The sequence below is a fragment of the Mus musculus genome, chromosome 11 (genome assembly GCF_000001635.26).
Source record: "Mus musculus strain C57BL/6J chromosome 11, GRCm38.p6 C57BL/6J".
Taxonomy (NCBI): Eukaryota; Metazoa; Chordata; class Mammalia; order Rodentia; family Muridae; genus Mus; species Mus musculus.
Genome location: NC_000077.6, coordinates 94,132,594 through 94,156,426, shown reverse-complemented (window position 1 = coordinate 94,156,426; position 23,833 = coordinate 94,132,594). Strand labels below are relative to the sequence as shown.

Here is a 23,833-nt window from a genome sequence, read left to right as displayed (position 1 = left end):
CTTTATTTTGCATATTCATTATCTATTCTGCTCTTGTGCAGACTCACATAGCTCCTAGGTTAGCTTTGAACTCCTGGTCCTTCAACATCATCTTCCTAAGTGTCTGGGATCACGAGCCTGCACCATCAGATTTGACTATATTTTATTTTTAGTTTCTTGAGACAGGGTTTCTTTGTGTAACCCTGGCCATCCATCCTGGAACTCACTCTGTAGACCAGGCTGACCTGGAATTCAGAAACCCGCCTGCCTCTGCCTCCCAAGTGCTGGAATTAAAGGCATGCGCCACCTCTACCCAGCTTAAAAAGTTTTTAGACCCATGACAAGAAAACCTAAAAAAGAATCCGTAAGCCATGGATATGACTTGCGATGGTTTCCCATATTGTTATTCGCCTTCACCGTGGGAAAACCCAGTTTCCTTGTATTTGACTGAAGGAAGGCTTCACATCTTTATCTTTAAAAAACTTGTTAGGAGCTGGAGAGTTGGCTTAGTGGTTAAGGGCAATGGCTGCTCTTCTAGGAGACCCAGGTTCGATTCCCAGTACCCAGATGGCAGCTCTGTATGTAACTCTAATTCCAGGGGATTCGACATGCTTTTCTGAAGGCACCAGGCATGCGGGCTGTACTGAAGCATACAAGCAGGTAAACACTAATACGCATAAAGTAGAAATATATTTATTGGTGTGGGTGTGGGTCACAGCACGTGTGGGGAAGTCAGAAGCTAACCACGCAGCTGGTCATCTCCTTCCTGCTTTCCATGGCTCCTGGGGACTGAATTCAGATTGCTGCCCCTGTGTAGCAATCACTTTTAGCTACCGAGCGAGCCCTCTAGCCGCCTGCATCGTTCACGTTTCTAAAAGATAGAGACATCTCTTATGGCATATGCACACATGAGAACGACTTATCTTTTTCCACTCACACCAGGAACTTACATGGTAAGTAAGGTAGTTATCTTGGTAGGTAAATGATGGATCCTAGAACCAAGAAAATAGAACAGGGCACATCACCAAGATGAACTCAATTACCAGCATGATTCCCCTATGACTTCATGCACTGCCTTTTCTATCTCTGGCTATGGTATAGGCTTTTCAGTCAGGACAATAGGTTGCCCTAGGATGAGCCACAATAATTCATAATCCCGGACAGCTGGCCACTCCCATAGAGTGTAGCTGAACAACGAGGCTAGCTTTCATACAAATCAAAACAGCAGTAGCCATTGCTCTGAACATTCTAAGAGGAAAGGGGAGAGTAGAAGAGGATGTTTAATGAGCACCTACTAGTGCCAGCCTTGTGTATCAGGATTCAAGACCCCAGATGGAAAAGGGAGTCTAGGGCTGGTGAGATGGCTCAGAAGGTGAAAGCACTGACTGCTCTTCCAAAGGTCCTGAGTTCAAATCCCAGCAACCACATGGTGGCTCACAACCACCCGTAATGAGATCTGACGCCCTCTTCTGGTGCGTCTGAAGTCAGCTATAGTGTACTTATGTAGAATAATAAATCTTTGGGCTGGAGCAAGTGGAGTTGACCGGAATGAGCAGGGCCGATTGGAGTGAGCAGGGTTGACTGGAGAGAGCAGAGGTCCTAAAAATTCAATTCCCAACAACCACATGAAGGTTCACAACCATCTGTACAACTACAGTGTTGTGTACTCACGTACATAAAATAAATAAACAAATCTTTAAAAATAAAATGAGAGTCTAAAACCTGGGTGTGGAGAGGTACAGCTGTAATCCCAGCATTGAGACAGGAGGACTGCAATGGGCTTTGGGTCAGCCTGAGCTACACAATGAGTTCCAAGCTAGCTAGGCCTACATAGCAAAATCCTGTCTCAAAAGACCAAGGAGAGAAGGAGAGGAAGAAGAGGAAATGAAATAAAATAAAATAAAATAAAATAAAATAAAGGAGAAACGGGGGAAACTGAGCATGGTGGTCACAGTTGCATTCTCAGATCAGGGGAACACTTGAGCCTAGGAAATCAGGCCAGCCTGGGCAACACAGGGGGGCCGAGCATGTGCCTGTGGGGAGGGGAAGGACACTGTGACCTTGTCCCAAAAAAATGAGTGGGGTGGTAGTAGTAGGTTTCACAACTCTGGACTCAGGGAGAGAGGGTTTCCAACTGAACAAGAGAAAGCGACCCAGCTTGTATCTGTTTGGTTCTTGACACTTTATAATTAATGAGTAAGATTTTTAATTTTTCTTTCAAAGAGTGTCTAAATTGGATATCTCTTATGAAATACCTCTGGTCAGATGTCTGGAGTTCCTAGCCTCACACCTCCTGGGTCAGAGATGGTTGCTCAAATGGTACCAGCCACTCAACCTCCCAGAGGGTTGTTAAAACCCCGGCTCAGCCCCACCCTGGGAACTCTAATTCAGGCAGTCATTTCTAACCAGCTACTCTAACGATGTCGGTGCTGCTCTGCGCCTTGGAATAACCTGTGTGGCTCTCTTAAGAGGGCTGTACTTAGCTGGGCGTGGTGGCGCACGCCTTTAGTCCCAGTACTCGGGAGGCAGAGGCAGGTGGATTTCTGAGTTCAAGGCCAGCCTGGTCTGCAAAGTGAGTTCCAGGACAGCCAGAGCTATACAGAAAAACCCTGTCTGGAAAAACCAAAAAAAAAAAAAAAAGAGGGCTGTACTGAGCTCCTACCCAGGGCATCAGGATTTCTGGATGTGCTGGCCAGCTCAAGAACCCTAAGGTTTACAAGGAGAGGGACCAGCAGGATTAGGGTCCCCTGGAATTCACAGACAGCCATCTTAGTCTTCCTCCGTGGGGGCCTGGCAGACAGTGTATCTCAGAATGGAGGGATGACTTGATTTTATTTAATCTATCTAGAAATGGTCATGTAGCCCAGGCTGGCCTAGAACTCTCAATGTAGCTAAAGATGAACTTCTGGCCTTCCTGCCTCTACCTTTCTAGTGCTAGGGGTAGAGTCCTGAGCCACCTAGTCTGTTTCCTACACCTGTGTCTTTGAAGGCAAGCAAAGCTGTTTGCTATTTTGAGAGGGAAGTGTGTGGACCTGCCACTGTTCCAATCAGACATCTTACTGGGCAGCTGGGGTCTCTAGACAAGCTTTCCCTGTGGAGCAGTGGTTCTCAAACTCCCTAAAGCTGCAACCCTTTAATACAGTTCCTCATGCTGTGGTGACCCCCAACCATAAAATTATACTGCTGCTACTTCATAACTGTAATTTTGCTACTCCTTTTTTTTTTTTTTTTTTTTTTTAAATCAGCAGGCTTTTTGTCCTTGGCCTTAATCAGGACTGCAGGGAAGGACAGCCTCCTATTAGCTTTTTTTTTTTTTAAGATTTATTTATTATACATAAGGATACTGTAGCTGTCATCAGATGCACCAGAAGAGGACGTCAGATCTCATTATGGATGGTTGTGAGCCACCATGTGGTTGCTGGGATTTGAACTCAGAACCTTTGGATGGAAGAGCAGTCGGTGCTCTTAACCGCTGAGCCATCTCTCCAGCCTCAGTTTTGCTACTCTTACGAATCGTAATGTAAATATCTGATATGCGGGATATCTGATATTTGACCCCTGTGAGGTGGTGACCCACAGGTTGAGAACCACAGCTGTGGGAGCTTCTGTAAACTGCAGTCAAACATGGCCACCTCCTCAGGTAGGCCGGCACCTATCATCTTGTCGTGGTCCCTACCATTGCCTAGTATACGAACACCCTCCCCTGCACTGTCCAGAATGGTACTGTTTTTAGCTGCTTTGTGCTGTGTGTATATGTATAGCTTATGTGTAGTGTGTGCATGTGTGATGTGTGTGTACATATGTGTGCCTGTATGTGGTATATGTGTATACACATGTATCCATGTATATACAAATGCATGCAGGTATTTGTGTATGGTATGTGTGTGATATATGTGTACATTTGTGTGCCTGTATGTGGTATATCCATGTATACACAGTGTTCCCATGTGTACAAATGCATACATGTGTATGTGTTTGCATATGGTGTGTGTGTGTGTGTGTGTTAGGAAGAGCAATGAGGTCATGCCCTGTCTAACCCACAGAAGGAAAATGGACCCCCCTCTGTTAGTTAACCTAGGGTCTGTCACAGGCTTACGGGGTGGGGTTGAATAGCTCTCTCCCTCTCTGTGCCTGTTTCCTAGTGTGCAAGGTAAAGGGTCGGGTGTGCTGAACTTAAGTATTTCCTATTTCAGAAGGATAAGCTGAGGGTTAGAAGGAAGGTCCCAAGTCCTGGGCAGGAGATGTCTGGGCCCTGGGGTATGCTGAAAACGTACTACAGCTTATGCCTATTCTGACCACAGGCCTGTGACACTCCCCAGTTAGAGCTGGGTTCCGAGGCCCCACCCACAGGTTCAGGCTCACTTTGTTCCCATACCCACTCTGGTGGCAGCACTGTGGGACATGGCTATGCCCTCAAGTTCTGGGATTCAACAGGCCCAGTCCTGAAGCTTTTTGTTTTCCTTGGCAGTTCAGGTAGATAACCACCCCACTGGGTCTCAGTGTTCCCATGTGTACAATGGGCTGGTAGTGGGCAGGCTGCTATAGCACACAGTTGAGCTTCGGCCTGGAAGGCATTTCACATGAGTGAAATGCCCTATGAGTTGAAGTGCTTGCTGGGGACTGTCCCGACAGTCACAGTGAAGAGGGGACATTAAGTGCCAAGGCTCAGCCCAGCCCTGAGGTGCACATTGTCTTGATAACAAGAACCCTATTGCCTTCCAAAGTCCCAGTGGAGTCCAGGTTCCCTGAAAGGGAAGACTGGCCTAACCTGATTTTACTGTTTCTCCGACTCCACACAAACCTGTGCTCCTTGATCAGGTGGCCTCGTACCCCTATGCCTTGAGTCAGACAAAAAACATTCCCCTGCCCCCATAACCTTGACTAAGTTAATCTCGTCCAGTTGTGGTAAATGGAAGAGCTCCACAGGGTCTAATCTGAGCCCTACAGGGACAGGGTTCAATCCTGGCGTCAGGTACAATGCCTGGCACAGTGAGGATTCAATCGAATGATACTGTGTGTGTGTGTGTCAGCTTACCACGGCACTGTGCTGTTTCTCAGATCTGACTCTCTGGATGTCTCTGTTTTGTTCCCGTGCTCTCTCGTGGCCTACCTGTGGGGACCCACCCCAGGAAATCATGACCAGGAGTTATCAGGCCTTTTGTCATCACCCTTGGCTCCCACCCTAACCTCCCCGGACAATTGCAGCACCAGAGTCCTCCGTCCTCCGCCCCAGGGCCTGTCCCACGTCCCAACTCCAGATGAGCTCAACAGCCACCTACACTCATGCAGTCACCCCACCGTTCACTCACTGACACACTGTGAGTAGTAGCTGCTGTCCGCACAGCTCTTCCCCACGTGCCTTCCCTCCTCGCCCCGCCCCCCCATCCCAGTCCCTCCCTCTCAGCATGGCACTGGGGATGCTTCCTACTGGACCACATCAATGCTACAGCTGCAGGCTTGCCCCTCCTGGACTCACACTGGCTTCTGCTTCAAGGCTAAGTGGCTGGTGCATCGGCCATTCTATGCTCCTGAGTCAGAAACCCAAAGCTGAACGCTACCCATAACACCCCAGCCAGGCACCCAGGCCTGACGATTCCCTAACTGCTCTTCACGCCCTATCTCTCTCGATCCCTGTTCTGGAACCCACATCCCCTTCTGGTTTCTACCTTGCCTTGGTCCACCCTCCTCCCATACCACATCCACCCCACCCCCCACCCCCATCCTCCCGCTGCTCCCAGGAAGGTCCGCCTCCAGTCAGCCTTGATGCCTCCCAGCTGCTGTCAATCTAAGCTGTTGGCCTGCGGGGAAACTGTCCCATGATTTGAGGTCCTGCCGGGTCTACCTGGCTTTCTTTTCCAGCTCCCATAAAGCCCGCTCCCCCACACCCTGCCATCGTTCTGGGTCTCATCTCTCTCGCTTCCTCCTCCTCCTCCCCAGATACCTTTCCTTCATCCCTTAACCTAGTCAACCCTTACTCACCTTTCAAAGCCAGTCCAAGGTCACCTGCTCCAGGAAAGCCACCCACCCGCCTAGATTACAGACTCTTCAGCCTCATCCCCCTATTACCTGGGCGTGACTCCCTTGCTGAGCTTGCCGTGTTATTTTATAATTATTTGCTCTGTGTCTGGCTTCTCCATTAAATTATTAGTTTATTGGGGGCAGAGACCACGCTTACTCATTGCTGTAGGTCCCCCCCCCCAGCCCCACACAAATACTTCTACTTTGTGAGGTCACTCTTTCGTCTTGTGCTGTAAGTGTACTATCTCGCTTTGTTGGTGGTTTTGTGGAGCTGGAGTTTGGGAAGGCCTGAGGCTTCTCACCTGGGGTCTACGATGGGCTGCCATGATCCAAAAGTGTAATATGGCTAGAGTCACCTGGGCTTGCCACTCAAGTGCTGTGACCTGCCTCCAGGCTAGGCAACCTCAGTGTACTTGGACTTCTTACAGACTGTCCCCCAAACCCAGTTGGACCTCCCACAATACCTAGAAGAAAGCTTCGGAATACGGTTTCAGCAGGTCTCATGAGGCAGGCAGTATCACTTCCTCTGAATTCAAAGGTTGACAAGTTCCCTAAGGTCAGTCCAGATTCAAAAGCGGAGGGACAGAGAACCACCTTGGACGGGTATTAAAAAAAAAAAAAAAAAAAAAATTGGTAGACCTCAGCAGCCAAGTGGTAGTGTGCGCAAGCGCTGTGGGGACCTGCTCAAGGGATCGCCCAGGGCGTGCTTTCCTGCCTCTCCCCTTGCCGGCTTTACTGGGCAGAGACCTCTTTGTGTTGTCTTTTCACACCAGTGACAGCCTGCGTTCTTGCTGTTCTCAAACTGGCTTTTGTGACTATTCTAGACGGGTGCATCCTTCACTTGCTCCCTCCCCCACTTTTTTTTTTTTCTGCTCTATAATATGCCATACGACTGCCTCATGGTTCACTAGACTGTTCGCCACACAATGCCATACATTTTGGTGGCTTCCAAAGGCTTGTTATTCCAGGGCAGTGAGAGTGGAGGGCCATGTGTCCCTGGCTGCTTTCCTGTTCCGTGCAGGGGAAGGGGGTAGTGCTGTGCGCCCGCAGCCCCGAGCCCTCTGCGAACGAGCGGCCTCGGGCCACAGCCCACCCGCAGTCACGGCTGTGTAACCGGGCTTACGTAACCGAGCCAATGGAACCTAAATTAAAAGAGGAAACCATCCTCTTGCCGCTCAACTCGCTTAATCCCTGTCTCTGTCCTGGGCCCCGCGCCCCCCTCCGAAGGTCTTGAGCGCGTTCCAGATTTCTAATTTCGTTTGCTTGTGCAACCAAAAATATGATGGCCGCGTTTCCCGGGGGTGATGGAGTCTGTACTCCCCGCTCCAGGCGCGCTAAAAACGGCAGCGCCGGGCTGCTAGAGGCGGGGGCGACGCGGGACCCGCGGGGTTCTGTGGTCCCAGCCTCCTCGTGATTTCCACCCGCCGCTGAACCCAGCGTGCGCGGCGCCGGGGGTGGGGGGAGTGCATCTTTCACCCGCGTGCCCCATCCCCAACACCTGCTGGAAGACGCACGTTGCACCTTTATGCCTTCAGAAATAGGAGAAGAAGAAAAGAAGGAAAGGAAACAGCACGCCTCTCACCAGGGAAGGGATGGAGCAGACAGGAACATCGAATTGCTGATTTAAAAGAAAGTAGGGTAGTCTGAGATGTGTTGACGTAGATCCAGTTGTTTTGGTTTTTTTTTTTTTTTTTTTTTTTTTTAAGCAAGCCGAGGAAATATAAAGAATATAATTGTGTCTGTGTTGTTTTATTTAAATCTGTAAACGGTGCTGGAAATATATGAGACCTGGGTTACATTCCTAGCACCACATAAACTGAATTTAGCGGTGCACATCTGGAATCCCGGCTGGAGGAGGAGGGAGCCGGAGGATGGAGCATCTAGAGTTAGCTTCAGCTACCTAGTGAGTTCGAGGCCTGCCTGGGCTTCATAAGGGCCTGTCTCAAAAAGGAACAAAGGACGGGGGTGGGGAGTGGGCATTAAGATGGCTCAACTAGTAACTGGACTTGCTGTCAAACTCTCTCCTCTCTCGGGGGTAGGGTGGGAGTGGGGGATGGGGTGGGGAGGAGAGAGAGCTCATATTGCCATGTGCCAAGCATTCATGTGGAAGCCAAAGTTCAGCTTTCGGGAGTCAACGCTCTCACGACTGTCCACAAGTCCCTATATTGGCTGAGCCATATCACACACACACACACACACACACACACACACACACCCCTTAAAAAAACAAAAGTAAACCAAATGAGTCGAGGCTTTTCAGCTACTGAAGGGGGCAGCTGAGGCTAGCCCCACCTTGCAAGCTGGAAGCCCGCCTGAGCTACAAGGTGAACACAAGGGCAACCTAGGCAATTTACCAAGACCTTGTCTTCAAACTACAACAAAAACAAATCTAAAAAAGGATAAAGAAAAAAAAGAAAAATCTGAGGAGACTGTTTAGTGGTCCAGAGCATTGTATAGCAGTCTCAAGGCCCAGGTCTCATTCCAGTGTCCCCTTCAAGAGAGATATAGTGATTTATTTATTTGTTTGTTTGTTTATTTATTTTTGGAGACAGGGTCTCTCTACATAGTTGTGTTTGCCCTAGAACACATCTTATAGACCAGGCTGGTCTCGAACCCATAGAGATCCGTCTGCCTCTGCCTCCTGAGTGCTGGAATGAAAGGTGTGCACCACCATGCCCAGCAAGACATAGTGAATTATTAACATGATAAATTATGCTGTGGAACTAAGGTGGGGATGGGGAGGGCTGTACTAAATCGTATTTTACTTTGTGTGATCTGCATCATACAAAGAGCCTGTGTTTTTGTGATGTCTGCCTGATTTGAAGGATTCGTTCGGTTTTACTGGAGGACGGAGAGCACAGAGCCATCTAAACCATCTTATTCTCCGAAAGCAGTGGTTAGATTAAGAGTGGACTGGTTAATGCCAGGTAGTGGTATCGCACACTTTCAATTCCAGCACTCGGGAGGCAGAGGCAGGCGAACCTCTGAGTCTGAGGTCAGCCTGGTCTACAGAGAGAGTTCCAGACGGCCAGGGCTATACAGAGTCTTGATCCCCACACTAAATAAAAGGATTGGTAGGAAGGCCCGAGCTCTCCCTACCCCACCCCCACTGGAGGGGATGCTTGGAGGTCTCCTGACCACCAAGAGGCTGCCTGGGATCCTGGGCCTGAGGTAGGCTAGTGTCTGATTTGGCATGTACAATGTTGAGGGGCAGGACGTGTAGTCCTGGGGAAGGTGCAGGTACCCAAGTGCCTCAGTCTCCCTCCTATGGGCAGCTCTCACTCTGTCTCCAAGCAAAGAACACATAGCACTCCCTCCTTGTGCCCAGAACGTCACCTGCCATGGCAGTTTGGCCAGGGCTATGTCACTTCTGCACTGCTTGGAGGCTTGGGGGTGGGAACTGAATGGTGCCCTGACGTGGCTCCCCAGGGTTCCCTCAGCTTCCCAAGCTAGAGGTCTCTACTGTTGTGGATCCTGTCTACTGACCAACCAGGCATTGATTGATCCGGACAGAAGCTCACAGCAGGGAGGCTGTGCATTTCCTGTGACACTGCAGACGCCTCTATTCCACCAAGGTTACCATTTTGGATCTTGCTTGCAATACTGTTTTTGTGGGTGAGAGGGTTCTGGAAGAGGCGTCTATAAGATGTGTACATGTGCATTCTCCTGCGGCTCTGCCTTGAAGTCCCTTGCTGAACTCATTCTGGTCTCTTCACTTCCGACCTTCGAAGGACCTTTACTATGCCTCTCTCCATGGAGGTGAGTTAGATGCAACCTTCAGCAAAATTACATTGACCCAGGAACCTGGTCCTTTTGAGGATCTTCAAAACAGCAAGCTAGGGTTCTGGGACACAAGTGAGAATTCTGGCAAACTTCAGGTGAGCAGGAGAAATTCAAGGTATGAGAAAAGCAGAAGCCAGCTCAGCTGTGAGATAGGAAAGGGCCCAGCCATCCTGCCAAAAAGATGTGAACATTGGGTAGGGCGGCAGACTTGCCAGAGCGGGTGTGTGGGGCCTCCTTGACTGTGGGCATCGGCACACATGTGCTCATGCCTAGGCACATACCCACAGAGCCACACACGTAAGCTCACACATTAGCCAGCCAGCACATCTCTGCAAGAGCATGCACACAACTTGTGGGAGTCTCTCCCAGAATCCTCTCACCCACGAAAACAGAGGAGCTTCGCACACGTTCTACATCCACATAAACCCACGCACCATACACGCTCACACTCAAAACGGCGAGGAAGCCAAGCACAAAGCAGCCAAATGGACGCACGGGGCCATGCTTTGGAGCTCAAGCAAGCACAGACAGGTACACTGCAACACCAACTTGTGCACACTGGGGCTCCTCCAGATGCGGAGCAAGGGGACCTGTGTGTGGACACTCAGATGACACAGGTTCATCCTTACAGCATGAATGAGGCCGTGGAAATGGGACCCTGGGGTGGGGGTGGAATCTTGGTTTCTAGGGGAGCTGAAGGCCCCAGGAAGCACGCGGACCACTTTCCAGAGGCACATATTCTTTGCATATTTTTATCCTTGGCACTCAAATGTCACACAGCCTCCGGGTAGTTTTCGTGTTGCTACCGTGAAGGAAGACAGAGTGGCAGGATTTGAAAGCAGATGGCTCCTAAGTGCAAAACGTAGGGTACCCTTTGTTTGCCCTATTACACACACACACACACACTAACATATTGGGTCCCCTGAGGCCTGCCCAGGTCACCAGCAGAACAGGTATGGTGCAGCACCTGCCCGTCCTGTGCAAGGCCCTGGGTCCCATCTTATGGAAATCAGACAACAGTGGCAGAAAAATAGCTGACTGCTCCCAGCCCACAATCTGCCTGCCCTTTCTTGGGGCTTAGCTTCTCAGAGCCCTGTGGTCCAGGGACATCTTTCTGTGCCTGGCTGTGACCCATTCTGAGTGGCACTGCCTTGTGTATGCACACAGTGTTTTCCACAGTGCCTGAGCTGTCAGAAGGTCCAGGCATGTGCCTTCTGGCTGGTGAAAGACAAGCCAGTGGATTTCAAAATCTATTTAATCCCTGGGTTCTGACGCACCCCGTTCACCACCAAGCAGGATCTAGTGCCCACGGATCTGATGTCAGAGGGAGGGAGTGGCCTCCAATGGCCCTGGCATCACTCCAGCCCTCCTGCCCATGTGGCAGCCTGGCAGAGCTGACACAGAGGAAGAGACGTCCCCAAAGCCTTTGCCTCTTGAATCTCAACCATTTGCTGGCCTGCAAATAACAGCATAGGCTGGAAAAGGACAAATAGGCAAAAGCGATCCGGATCCAACAAAGAGCTGAGCACTGCAGCATAATCTCGTGTTTATTTTACAACAATAGAAAATGTATTTAGGCACAGGGGCACTTGGAAAAGCTAACAGCCTATCTGTGGAAATTTATCATTCAACAAATATTTATTGTCAGACTGATTGAGGTTCTGGGCACACAGCAGTGGGCAGGCAGAAGCCTTTATAGAGTTTAAATCCAGAGAGGGAGTACAGGTCACAGACTCTGTGAGGTCAATGTACTGCAGTTTAAATGGCGAAAGGTACAAATGGAAAAAGCCAGGGGAGGGGCGCGGCAGAGCGGGGGTGGGGGGGATGCTGCTTTCTTTTTGCTTTTATTTACTTGCTTTTAAAATATTTGCCTTATCATTAGTGTATGTATGTACGGGGTAAGAGGGCATGCCCATTCCTTGATATGCTTGCTAAAGTCAGGGATGGAGAGTTAACTCTCCTCTCGCAACTTTCCATGAGTTCCAGGGAAGGAACTCGGCCTGGCGGGCAGTCCTAACTGCCTCACCCTCTGAGTTGCCTAGCTGGCTCTTACTGACCCTTTTTTGAAGATGGGCTCTCACTGTGTAGGTTAAGCTGGCCTCAAACTCATGATCTTCTGGTATCTGCCTCTTGAGGGCTCGCTTACTGGTATGCTTCACTATGCTCATGTTAGAGAATGTGATTTAAAAGCACACAAACGAACAACAGTGTGCTTTAGAGTAGTTGTAGATCCATACAAAAATTAAGAACAGTACGAGGACTTCCCCATCAGTCTCTCATCAATGACATCGGACATCTAGTGCCATGGATGGTGGTAGTGGTGGTTGTTTAAGCCAGAGTCTACATAGCCCAAGCTGGTCTCAAACTTAGCATCCTTCTGCCTCAGCCTCTCGGGTGTCAGGGTTCCAGTGAGTGTTGCCATATCCAATGGTAATTATTACCCAGAGAAACTTTTGCTGCGGTTTCACCAGACTTCTTTGTTCATCGAATCCCTTTTTGCTTCAGGATCCCTCCACAGCCACATTCCATCCCATTGTCTTCTCTCTAGAGGCTTCTCTAGGCCACGGTAGCTCTCGCCCATCCAGCCCAGCCCAGCCCTCGATCTTGATGACTCTAGTAGTTTAGAGGCATCCTGGTCAGGTGTTTTGTAGATATCCTTAAAAATGAGAATTTGCCTGCTGGGGATGGTATAGTACACCCCTATAATTCCAGCATCCCAGAGGTGGAGGCAGGAGAATTGGGAGTTTAAGACCATCCTCAGTTATACAGAAGTTTAAAGCCAGCCAAGGCTACATACAAACCTGTCTCAAAATACAAAACAAACAAACAAACAAAAAAGTGCTGGTTCCTCACAAAACTAAATTGAGGTTGTAAGCCCTTGGGAAGCCAGGTCACAAAGGGGCAGTGCCATTTTCTTCATGACTGGGGTCCACACTGCTATCTTGACTGATGACCTAGCCCCTGGCTGGTGTAGGCTGTGAATTCTCTGCTAACAAGCTCCTTACATTCCACGCCTCATGACACCTTGGCTCTTCTCTCCCACTGATTGGTTTATTCAGTCATTTATGTGTCTCAGGCTGGTAAATGTGTTTTTACCTCTGGGCTATGATCCAGTCCTGTTTGCTGGGCTGAGCAGTTGCTCCAGCATGACACACCCACATTCCCGGGGCTCTTGTCTTCAGTCCTTCCTTCCTTCCTTCCTTCCTTCCTTCCTTCCTTCCTTCCTTCCTTCCTTCCTCCCTCCCTCCCTCCCTCCCTCCCTCCCTCCCTCCCTCCCTCCCTCCCTCTCTGATGCTTTGAGATACTCCAGGCTCTTTCCCCCCACCATCCCACCCAAGTACAAGGAGCAGCCCTTTTTTTTTTTTAAATTTACTTTACTTCCCGATCATGGACCCCTCCCCTCCTCTCTTCCCAGCCCCATCCTTACAAATCCTTCCCCCCATTGCCCCCTCTTCTCCTTAGAGAAGGGGTACCACCCCTCATTGGGGTATCTAGTCCCAGCAGGTCCAGGCACATCCTCTCCCTCTGAGGCCCAACCAGGCTGTCCAGGTAGGGAGGGGGAAGGGGATCCAACGGCAGGGAACAGAGACCAAGACAACTCCCCCCGACACACACACACTCCTGCTCTACTTGTTGGACTTTTGCTACAAATAGGGAGGGAGGGTCTAGGTCCAGCTCCTTCATGCTCCCTAGTTGGTAGCCCAGGCTCTGTGAGCCCCCCCATGAGACCAGATTAGTTGACTCTGTGGGTCTTCTTGTGGCCATTTCTTGAAGAGGCCATGGGAACTTTCATTACAGAATGGTATTAGAAAGCAACATCTGGGCACAGAAGTGATCTTTGGTTTTCAACATGGAGGTCCTGAAGGAAGGCTCCTAGATAAGGTAGAACCCCAGGGAAGATCTGAGGAGCGAAGCCTGGCGATGGCTGTGCAAAGGCCCTGAGGCAGCCAGCAGCTGAACCATATAGCAGTATAGGCAGTGAGGTGGTGAGGTGGTGCAGTGGCCATGGTAAGAGGCCATCACAACAACAACAACAACAACAACAACAACAACAACAATAACAGCAACAACAAAATAACACAAACAAACAACAACAAAAAGAGGCCATCACAAAGACTTTAGCTTCCCCTCAGAAGGACAAGGACAGGGAAACCAGGCAAATGGTGCCATTAGAGTTCTGTCTTAATAAAATCACTCTGGCTAGGGTGTTAGGAACATCAGGAATGGCTGAGAGCAGATGTTAGGATGAGGGCAGGTGCTATTGTTAAGCATCCAGTGAGCTGGCTGAGCTCAGGTGGGACGAGATGGCTCAGCAGTTAAGAGTATGTACTATTCTTTCAGACTTGAGTTGACTTTTTTTTTTTTTTTTTTTTTTGAGACAGGGTTTCTCTGTATAGTCTTGGTTGTCCTGGAACTCACTCTGTAGACCAGGCTGGCCTCGAACTCAGAAATCCGCCTGCCCCTGCCTCCTGAGTGCTGGGATTAAAGGCGTGCGCCACCACGCCCGGGGAGTTTGACTTTCAAGAACCACATCTGGTAGCTCACAACTGCCTGTAACTCTAGCTCCTGGCAGATCCAATTCCTCTGTCTTCTAGGCGCCCGCATATAGTTAAAATTAATAGAGAATCTTCTCAAAGGAGGGGTGCTTCTAAGACCATGCCAATGCACTTTTTGGTTATTTCTTTTCTTTCCATCTTTCTCTTCTTACTTTTTTCTTCTTTCTTTCTCCCTCCTCCTCCTCCTCCCACCATTTTCTGGCATAGATACTCGATGAGCAATGATGACAGTCGGGGTTTTGCCTAACTGTGTGGAGGGAGGTGATTGTGGTTAGCCAACTAGGGAGGAGACTAGAGGAGTGGCAGGTTGGGGCTGCCTCTGAGCATACTAGGCTTGCCGGCCCCATTACTAACCCAAGTGGAGATGGTGAGTTAGCAGGGGGCAGAGCTGGCCCAGTGGGAGGAGGAGGAGAGGGTGGGGCTGAAACTCTTTACCACTGCCCTGGGCATCCTCTAGCTACAGGCTCTGGGCTCACAGGAGCTGCTCAGCCTGCCTCCAGCCCAAGGAGCTCACCTCAGCCACTGGACAGGGAGGCAGCCCGGAGGGGAGCCAGTCCTTGACTTTGTATGAACACTGGGGGCTCAGGCATGGCAATGTACTGTGCTAGATCTTCTTTCTAAGGGAAACATATGTCAGGGCAGGTCCACCCACATTGAATGAATGGATGAAAGGATGAATGAATGAATAAATGAACGAATGAACAAATATCTCTTCTGTCTTAGAGTTCCCAGGACTGGCTCTGTTCTAAAGTCTGACTTGGCTTCCAGAAATTCTCAAACAGAAGTGGATTCAAACGCATGAAAGAAGGGAAAGAAATCCCCCAGGTCTTGGCTGATCACACCTCCACCCAGGTCTGTGAGTCTGTCCTCCTTCCCACTCTCTGTAAGGCAGACACCTCCACCCCCTGTTTATACTTGTTTATACTCTGGGCCTTTGCTCTTCTGGCCTCCTGTGCTCAAAAGCACCCGCAGAATGAGAAAAAAACACATTGTTGGCTGACTGTGGGGGCACAGGTCGGTGAGGCCAGCATCCCAGAGGTTGATGCAGAAAGACCAAAAGTTCAAAGCCTGCCTAGCCTCCATAGCAAGTTCAAAGCCAGCCTGGGCAACTTAGCTGACACTATATATCTCATAGGCAGAGTGCCTGCCGTGTACCTGGGAGACCCCAGCTTCAGTCCCCAGAACTACAATAAGCAAATAAGTAAAAAGCCCAGTTCTCCTTAACCCTTGGGATGGAGGGCAAAGGTCAGGCCTGTGAGACCTCCCAGAGAGCTGACTCTGACCCCACCTCCCTACAGCAGCCCCACCCCTCCCTACTGTCTCTCCTGTAGTCTTCTATACTCGCCCATCTCCCCCACTGCAATAAACCCTTCAGGCCATCTGGATGATGACCCAAGGCTTGCTTGCCCTTTGAGCTGGAGGCACACGGTAAGCCTGAGTTCTAGGCCTAGAAGCAAGATGGAGGACGCAGGGGCAAGGAGAAGTGATGGAGGTTATGGAGCAAGCAGAGGGTGCCTAGTCTCTCCCTGGAAGATGCTACTGCAGGCCAGATTCAGCCCATCTTTCATGCTGCCTGAGGGGAGACAAGCTCTCTCGGTCCTGAGTTTGACCTACAAGAGATTCAGAAAACAGCCATTGACTGTCGTCTGATGGGTGACTCTAAACAGTAGGAACAGTGGTATTTCTTTCTTTTTTATATTTCTGCATTTTCCATTAAAAGAAAAGGAGGAGGAGAGGGGAGGGGAGGAAGAAGAGGGAGAGAAAGAGGAGGAAGTGGAAGAGTAGGAGAAGAGGAAGAAGAAGAGGAGGAGGAAGAGGAGAAGGAGGAGGAGGAGGAGGAGGAGGAGGAGGAGGAGGAGGAGAAATCTCTCATTTTAGAATAAAAAACCAAAACCATTGGGCTGTCTTGCCACCATGGTGGCGAAAAATTAGCCCTCGTGCGTCTTCTGAGCTGAAGAGACACGCTTGGTCTATGGATTCTCGGGCAGAAGCTGGAGTGGGCCCAATGATGCTCTGCCCTGTTGCCGGCCACTGGAACCCACCCCAACATCCATCAACAGTAAAAAGGGTGACTAAATTATGAGAGTCACACAGTGACAAGTTCCCAGAAAGACAAGTGGCCTGAGAGTGCCCGAGACAGCATGGTAGGCCTTCATAGACAGGACACTGGGCAAAAAAAAAAAAACCCATACTACACAGTAGGTATAGCATAATTCCATGCTACACGTGGGCTTTGTCATACACTGGCCATCACAGCCTAGAGGGCTACAGGGTGGGCTGAGGGGAAAGGACAACCCTTAGAGCTGTCAGTCAGTAGGAGTCCTGATGAGCTTTCAGTGTTGGTTTGAGTGTGTGTCTCTCTCTCTTTTTTCTTTTTTTGGTTTTTTGAGACAGGGCTTCTCTGTATAGCCCTGGCTGTCCTAGAACTCACTTTGTAGACCAGGCTGGCCTCAAACTCAGAAATCCACCTGCCTCTGCCTCCCGAGTGCTGGTTCTTTTTCTTTTTGAGGCAAAGTTTCATGGAATCCAGGTGGCCTCAGATCTGATTTGTAGTCAAGGGTGACCTTGAACTCTGATGCTCCTGCCTCTACTTTCTGAGCTCTAGGATTACAGACAATGGGAGGTGCCGGAGAGATGGAACTCAGGCCTCACGAATCTTCCAACTGAGCCACATCCCCAGCCCTGCATCCCACCTGCCTGGCGCTGTTTCTTGGTTTGGCCACACCAGTTTGTGTAACTTGTGATGTGTCCCTCAGCTGCACACTTTTGTGTAATGTACTCAAGGCCCCCTCCTCCCCAAAAGTTTTTGTTTTTAAAAATAAAAGGCACCCCCCCCCCCCGGCAGGATAAACCCACCTCCCTTTTCTGTTCATAGGACACAAGGAGAGGTGCCTGCCTCCCAGGCACACAAACAGCAGCCAGATTGTTGCCACTAGAATCTCTTCACTAAGCCTTCCAAAGTGAGACGGGGGACTCTTGTTTCCATCCAGCAGAGAACACATGGCTCTGGAATCAACCCCACATCAGATCAGGTGTCTGGAGGCCGGGCCAGGCTCTGAAGGCTGGGTCTTCCAGTTTCAGCTGGAGCAGGCTGAGGACTAGGGCTTGGTGGGTGGGATGCAGAGGTACAGGTACCTGTGTTGATGGTGGGGGTTGAGTCCCATGCACAACCACCTCCAACTCAGGCCTCTGCAGAGTGGCAAAGGTGCATCTGCCTGAATTTAGGAGTCAGGGAAGCCCAGGCGGCCTGGCCTGACCTTGCGCGCCACCCCCAAAGGTCATGGCGCTCAGCTCTCTGGGGTTCAAGTTCCCGTGGCAGCCAGGAGGTCAGAAATCAATCCGGGTCGGTCGGCCGGAGAGGGGCGCGGATCCAGCAAGCTGCCCTCAGCAGCCTGGCTCGGTTATTTATAACTGTGGGTCGCCTTACCTCCTGACCTTCAGCTGGGACCAGCTATCCAACGTGATTAGCATCTCTCCCGTCGCCCACTACGAACAAACACCCCTCTGTGTGGCCTCCAGGAGGGCTTGCCGGAAACAGGATGTTGACCCGAGGCTCCTCAGGGTGGATCCAGTCCCAAGTGAGTTGGGGGGAGGTGGGGTGCGGCTAGGGGGAAGGTACCACAATTACTCCTGTTGCCTCGCTTCCCGGGTGGCAAGTGTTCTGGACTATTCTGGGTAGCAGTTTTATTTACAATATAGGACTCCCTGGCCCGGGTCTGCTCCAAAGGGTGCCCAATCCCAGCCAGAGAGAAAGAAGCGGACAGCCTGGAGGAACTGTGCAGATGCGATCCCTAGTACCACACTGCACATTAGAGGCAGGTCCCAACCGTCTCACTGATCTCCCAGCTCCTGGCTGAGGGCTTCTCCCACTGGACCCCAGAACTCCCACCAGTGGTCTCGGGGAAGGCAGGGGAGGGCAGGGCAGGGCAGGGCAGGGGGCAGACACCCAGTTTAGTCACTCATTCAGCCATTCGGTTGGGCCTCTACTAGGAACCTCCCGGAAGTTATTGCTTGTGGGGCTGCCAGTGGAAAGTCCACAGAAAAGCCTGAGGCGGGGCAGCAGCACAGGGTTTCTATGTCTATGTATAAGACTTGGAGTAGACCAGCAAGACAGGGGGGAGGGGGAGGAGGGAGGGAGGGTGTCTTGGGAGATGGAAGCCTTGGCTGAGTGTTTGCCAAGGACGGGCAAGGCTAAGCTCCACGCCACATTCTAAGCCAGTGAAGGCTGTGGCTCAGTAACAGGGCCTCCCCTGGCTAGCTTCCAATGACCTTGCCCCCAGTGCAGAGGGTGAAAGTCTCGCCTGGTGCCCATCTGGGTGGCAGACCTGGAGAAGGCTGTGGACAGGCCAGCTGAAGCTGGTTCTGCCTGTTCGGAGAGGCTCGGGCACAGTGTGGTAGGAAGACAGGCTACACTGTTTGGTTGAGACAGGATCTTACTGTATGGCACTGGCTGGCTTGGAACTCTGTGTGGAGCAGGCTGGCCTCAAACTCTGATTGGTCTGCCTCTAGTCAGTGAGCCGAATATGCCACCGCAGCCAGCCTGTGCTTCAGTCTCGCACACTTTGAAACACTGGACAGCACTTTGGCTGTGTGACTTAACCCTCCTTGTTTACCAGCTTAGGCCTGGCTCCACCAGTGAGCAGGGCGGGATTCCCCGCTTGTGAAGCGCTGTCTCAGCGCTTGTTTCTCTAGCCACCTTCTGGACCAGTCTAACTCCCCACCTCCCCACATCCCTACCGGACTCACACTACTCCATTCTCCATCCTCCTCTGGCTCAGCCCTGGTGTCTTTTGATCTAGTGAGGTTCAAGGGAACAGATCAAGGATAGGTGTGTCTGTGGCTGTAGAGACCATTGATGACCAAGAACTACACACAGTATAAAGATGTGTGTGTTGGGAGGTGGTGGACATGGGAGGCTGTGTGTAGGATCTTCGTGGGGGTGTAAGAAAGAGAACATGGGTAACAGTGGTGGACTGTGGGGTGTAGGCAAAAGTTACAGGAAGGTTTTGGCAGGTGGAGCTGGGGGACTTTGGGGCCCCAGTAAGGGCCTCTCCCTCATGATCAGTCCTGTGGCCAGTGGGCCCTGCCCAGTCAATGAACTCAGGGTCTGGAAGAGTCAGCGGCTTTTCCAACCGTTTTGCCAAATGGGATGTCAGCACCGGGGCGGGGCAGGGCAAGAGAGGGAAGGGGGATGCCTCGGGCAGACCAGACTGAAGGTGGCAATGACTTCATGACAACTGGTTGCCGAGCAGCTGGCTGAGGGGGTGGGGACCTGGAGCCTGACTGGGCCAGGAGACCTGCCCCCTTGGCCACTGGTCAAGGCCAAAACTGTTGTTCCTTTTCCAAGGTGACCGGGCCTCAGTTTCCTTCCTGAGGGTTCTTGGGGCCTGCACACCCAGGGGTCTTGGGGAAGGACACCTAACCCTGCTTTACAGATAAGGAAACTGAGGCTCACTAAAGTGGTGAGGCTGGGAATGGGGCAGGGCAGGAGAGGGGTAGGAGGTAGCAGGTCCCCTACTGTGTCTTACACAGTGGCATTTTAGCCACTAAAGACTGAGTGAGCCCTGGGCCTTCTCTGGGCCCTAGGCATTATGGCTCTCAAACCCGTCTAAAGGAGTGCCTCCATATACTTTCCTACTAGTGGGGGGCAATCAACACCAGTAGCTGTGCACCCCCCCATCACTGTAGCTAGAAGCTTGGGCTCCTCCTACCACAGGCCAGAGGCTGGCTTCTACTCCAGCAGAAGGTTTGTTTTCCAGCCAAGGCATCACGGATTACTGGCTCAGACTGGCTCCTCAGCAGGGCTGGAGGGGACCCCAGATCACAGACCTGGTGGGTGTGAGCCTGGTCTTTGTACCCACAAACTGAGATCAGCTTTGGGGGTGTTCTTTCTCCTACTGTTTACTAGTTTCCCATAAGAATAATAACCACCCTCCATAACCTTTGTAGTCCACAAAGGACTTTCACAAACATCCTCTGGTTTAGTGCTCACCCTAGGCCCCATGACAAGCTATTCATACACCCATTTTATAGACTGAGAAACTGAAGTCAAAGGGAGAGAGATTCACAATGAGTCTCAGATCACAGGGCCAGGCCGTGGCTGGCGCTTGAGCCTCTCTGATCCAGACACCTGCCACAGCAGCAGCTTTCTCAGGGAGCGTGGTAGCCATGTGACTTCTCAGAGGACAGCCTGGGTCCTGCAGCCAATAGTGAGCCAGCAATGCAGCAGCCCTCTGCATTTCCAGCCTGTAAGATGTGAAGCCTACCTGCTACCTGCTTGTTGCTGTTGAGGCCGGGGGAGGGGAGGGCACAGGGAAGCAAAGGCGACCAGCACTGAGACCACAAAGGTGACCACAGCTAGCCATGGAACACTCGGGAGGGTCTCCGAGAACAGGGCTGGCTGCTGTTGGTGCTGGGCTCTGGCCAAGGAGTGGAAGGACTAACATTTCCTGGAACAAGAGTCTACCAACCATGCCTAGGACCAGCTGCTGCCGTGTGTGGCTCTGCCCTCAGCAGGAGAAAGGAGACAGTATAGTGAAGTGTGAGGTTTTCTCAAAGTGACATAGGGTCTGAAAGACACTTTCCCCTGGGGGTGGGGGGCACGGGGACAGGGACACTCCTAGTCCCTCTGGCCTGCATGAGTGCACTCAGCATATTGGAAAGCTGGAGTTGCTGGCCGATCCCAGTTGCTTTTTTGGAAATAGTAATCAGAGAGACCGCTAACACTGAGGACCAGCCAGCCACCCTTTCCTCCAGTGACTCAATCTATAACGAAGTTGTTTTCTGTATGTATGTGGACGGGGCTCCCTTTTCGTATCTTTTTCTGAGACAGTCTCATTAGGTATACCGCACTGGCTGGCCTGGACCTTGTGATCCTCCGGTCTCAGCCCCTGCAATGTGGGGATTATAGGTGCCTACTGCATAAAATGATCTGTGGTTATTTGGGTTTTTTGTTTTTATTTTTATTGAGGGTACCAGGATACCTAGAAAACCTCTCCTGGGGAAGAGGTTGGGATCATGCCCCACGTCACCCATGCCACAGAGCCTAGGCTTCCTCGGGGAACCTGAGCAAAAGGAACATTCCAGTGAGTGTACTGGGAATTCTTAGAAAAGTTTCAGGGCCATCTATCTGTGCCATCTATCCTTGACTCCTTTCTGACCGGGATCTGTGGGGAAATGTCCTCTTAAGCCTCTCAGCCCTCCTGGGCTACAACTGTCTCCCCCAGAGCCCTCAAATAATCCGGTCCCTGTGAGGAGACATTGGGTACAGCTGGCCGCCTGCCCCTCTGAGAGGGCATGCTAGTAATGTCAAGGCCAAATATAGAGGGAACCAGATACCTCATGGGCCCAGGGCCTAGGGAGCCCCATGGACTCCACCGCACCTGCCCCACCCCCAGCTCTTTCGGAGTCCTGCAACCTCCACCCCCTTCCAGCCTGGGCAAGCAGCCAGGAGACTGGCATCCCCTTCTCCTGGCCCCAGTCCACTTGGGGACATGTCCCAACAAGTCCAAGCACAGCAGGAGGCTGGCCCAAGGGTGTGGGGGGCAGAGTTTGCGCTGGGCGTGCGTGCCTGCGTGGGGACACCTCTCCAAGCCCTTTTACAAGCGTACCTTCCCACCTGGCTCTCAACACCAGGAGGCCAAGAGGAACCACTCCTGCCCTTGGTTCTTTAACTTCCTCGGGAGACCAAGACCATAAAGCTGGGGTGGGGGAGACCAGAGAGCCAGGTCAAACCCCAATAAACTGCTGGACACACCGAACTGCAAATAATTAGTCCCGATTGCCTCCACCGTCCTCTCTGGGGAGTGAAAGGTCAAAGGGCAGAGTTGCTGACGCAAATGTCAAGGGAGACATGTGGAGGCTTGAAACAGCTGGGATCCTGCTCCCAGCGAGGTCACTAGAGCCCTGAACACTGTGTCCCCCCCGCCCCCGCCCCCCGCCCCGGGCAACTGGGAGAGCTGTTCTCAAAGCACCAGAGGTGAGGGGGCTCTGTGGCTTTTCCCTCCTGGCTCCAAGGTCACCGAGACCTGATGGAGAAGGTTAATCAGGCTCTTGGGGAAAGCTTAACCTGCCTGATACTCGGTTCTGCTCGTGAGCCTCTGCTACCTCTACAAAGAGGGAAGAGACCTCTGTCTCCTGTGAGGGGAATCCTGGCTCCAAACCCTCTTCTCGGTTGGCACACCTTGGCAGCTCTGCCAGTCTGTGCACAGTGGCGACCCCCAGCGGCTGGATTAGGGCTTGAACTTGGGGCTGGGGCTAGGCTGCTGCCATCCTAACACTGCAGCCTGAGGCCCAGGCCAGGGAACATGGGACATAGCAAGAGCAGCTTGGCTTTGGTCAAGAATATTTACTAAGCCTTAATTTTTTCCTCCTTGAATTGTGGCTAGACCTCAGCCGAAATAGCCCACTGTTAGCATAATAGGGTCAACATGTCTAAGGATGAACTCCGCCTCCTGGGCCCAAACCTGCTCCTCCTCCGGACTTCCCTGTTTCCATTAATAGCACTGCCACCACCCAGTCCCTGGAGCTCCGAACCTTGTCATCTTCAACTCCTCCTCTCTGGACTGGGCACCTGACCTGCCCCTCCTCAGTCTTCAGGCCACCCTTCCGTCCTCCAGCGAGTTGGCCTTTTTACAGAGCCACTGGAGTGCTCAACAGCGCCACCTATGGGCCAGACCCGATCACATGACCCAACACCTGCTGACTTTGTAACCTGGGGCAAGTCTCAGCTTCCTTGGCTATAACTTGAGAGTGAGAATAGTCATTTGGTAGGATAATGTGTGACCCAAGTGACAGAATGTACCTGAAAACCCTATCATGTAGGATGTTCCTAGGCACAGGAAAATTTTACACACCCTGTTCTCCAAAGCCTCTATTTTATAAACAAGGAACTGAGACCTGACAGGGGCATTGAATACCAAGTGTCTTTACAATACACTGCAGAGCCAGCTAGGATGTGGAAGCTCCTGGAAGTTTTAGTGTGTCTCCCTCCCCCATCATTCCACTCTAGAACCCACAATTAAAAGCTGCCGCTGGCTTCATTAGGCCCATCCCCTGCCTTCAGGGGGAGGGACACCTGCCAGGTGTCCAGGTCATTAGCCATAGGAAGTAATCTTGAGATGTGACAAGCACAGGTCACATACAGCAGTCTGAGTCAGGGAAGCCATGTGCAAGGTTCCAAATGGGGCTGAGCATACAGCCACCTGCTTGAGGGGCAAGGCCTCATTCCAGAAGTTCCAAAGGGTAGGGGTCTCTGGTGCAACTCAGCTGCCCTGAGTGGCCTTGTACCTTTAGTGGCCATGTACTTCTTAGGGTCAGGAAGTGAAGTACAGGCTACCCCAGCTTGCTGTTATCCAGGCCTTCTTCCCTGTGGGAAGATGTTCCCTTCATTCACCCTGTGGATAGGACTTGAATTCCACACACTCCCTTCAGATGAATGGTAGGAGACCTGCCTAGGTCATAATCATTACCAGATTTCCCTGAAGAGGCCACAGCAA

General features: G+C 51.4%; 2 long non-coding RNA genes across 8 annotated transcripts in view; one reads left to right on the top strand and one right to left on the bottom strand.

The window, feature by feature from the left end:
• Positions 1 to 16,033, top strand: part of Gm35338 — a 32,278-nt gene extending 16,245 nt beyond the window's left edge. For 2 of the 5 annotated variants that reach the window (XR_001780296.2, XR_880140.2), the window contains exon 3: positions 578 to 1,672. This is a non-coding gene — a long non-coding RNA (predicted gene, 35338). Of the gene's footprint in view, positions 1 to 577; positions 1,746 to 15,059 lie in introns of those variants that run through there. The other 3 variants (XR_001780294.2, XR_001780295.2, XR_880138.2) reach the window with 3 other exon arrangements.
• Positions 657 to 22,971, bottom strand: B230206L02Rik (RIKEN cDNA B230206L02 gene). 3 transcript variants are annotated; one of them, NR_167699.1, is made up of 6 exons: positions 22,872 to 22,971; positions 17,764 to 17,940; positions 6,462 to 6,591; positions 5,015 to 5,089; positions 930 to 971; positions 657 to 850 (listed from the first exon to the last, which is right to left on the bottom strand). It is a non-coding gene; the product is annotated as an RIKEN cDNA B230206L02 gene (long non-coding RNA). The 3 variants fall into 3 exon arrangements; NR_167700.1 differs by lacking the exon at positions 6,462 to 6,591; NR_167701.1 differs by lacking the exons at positions 5,015 to 5,089; positions 6,462 to 6,591.
• Between the last annotated feature and the right edge of the window lie 862 nt (positions 22,972 to 23,833).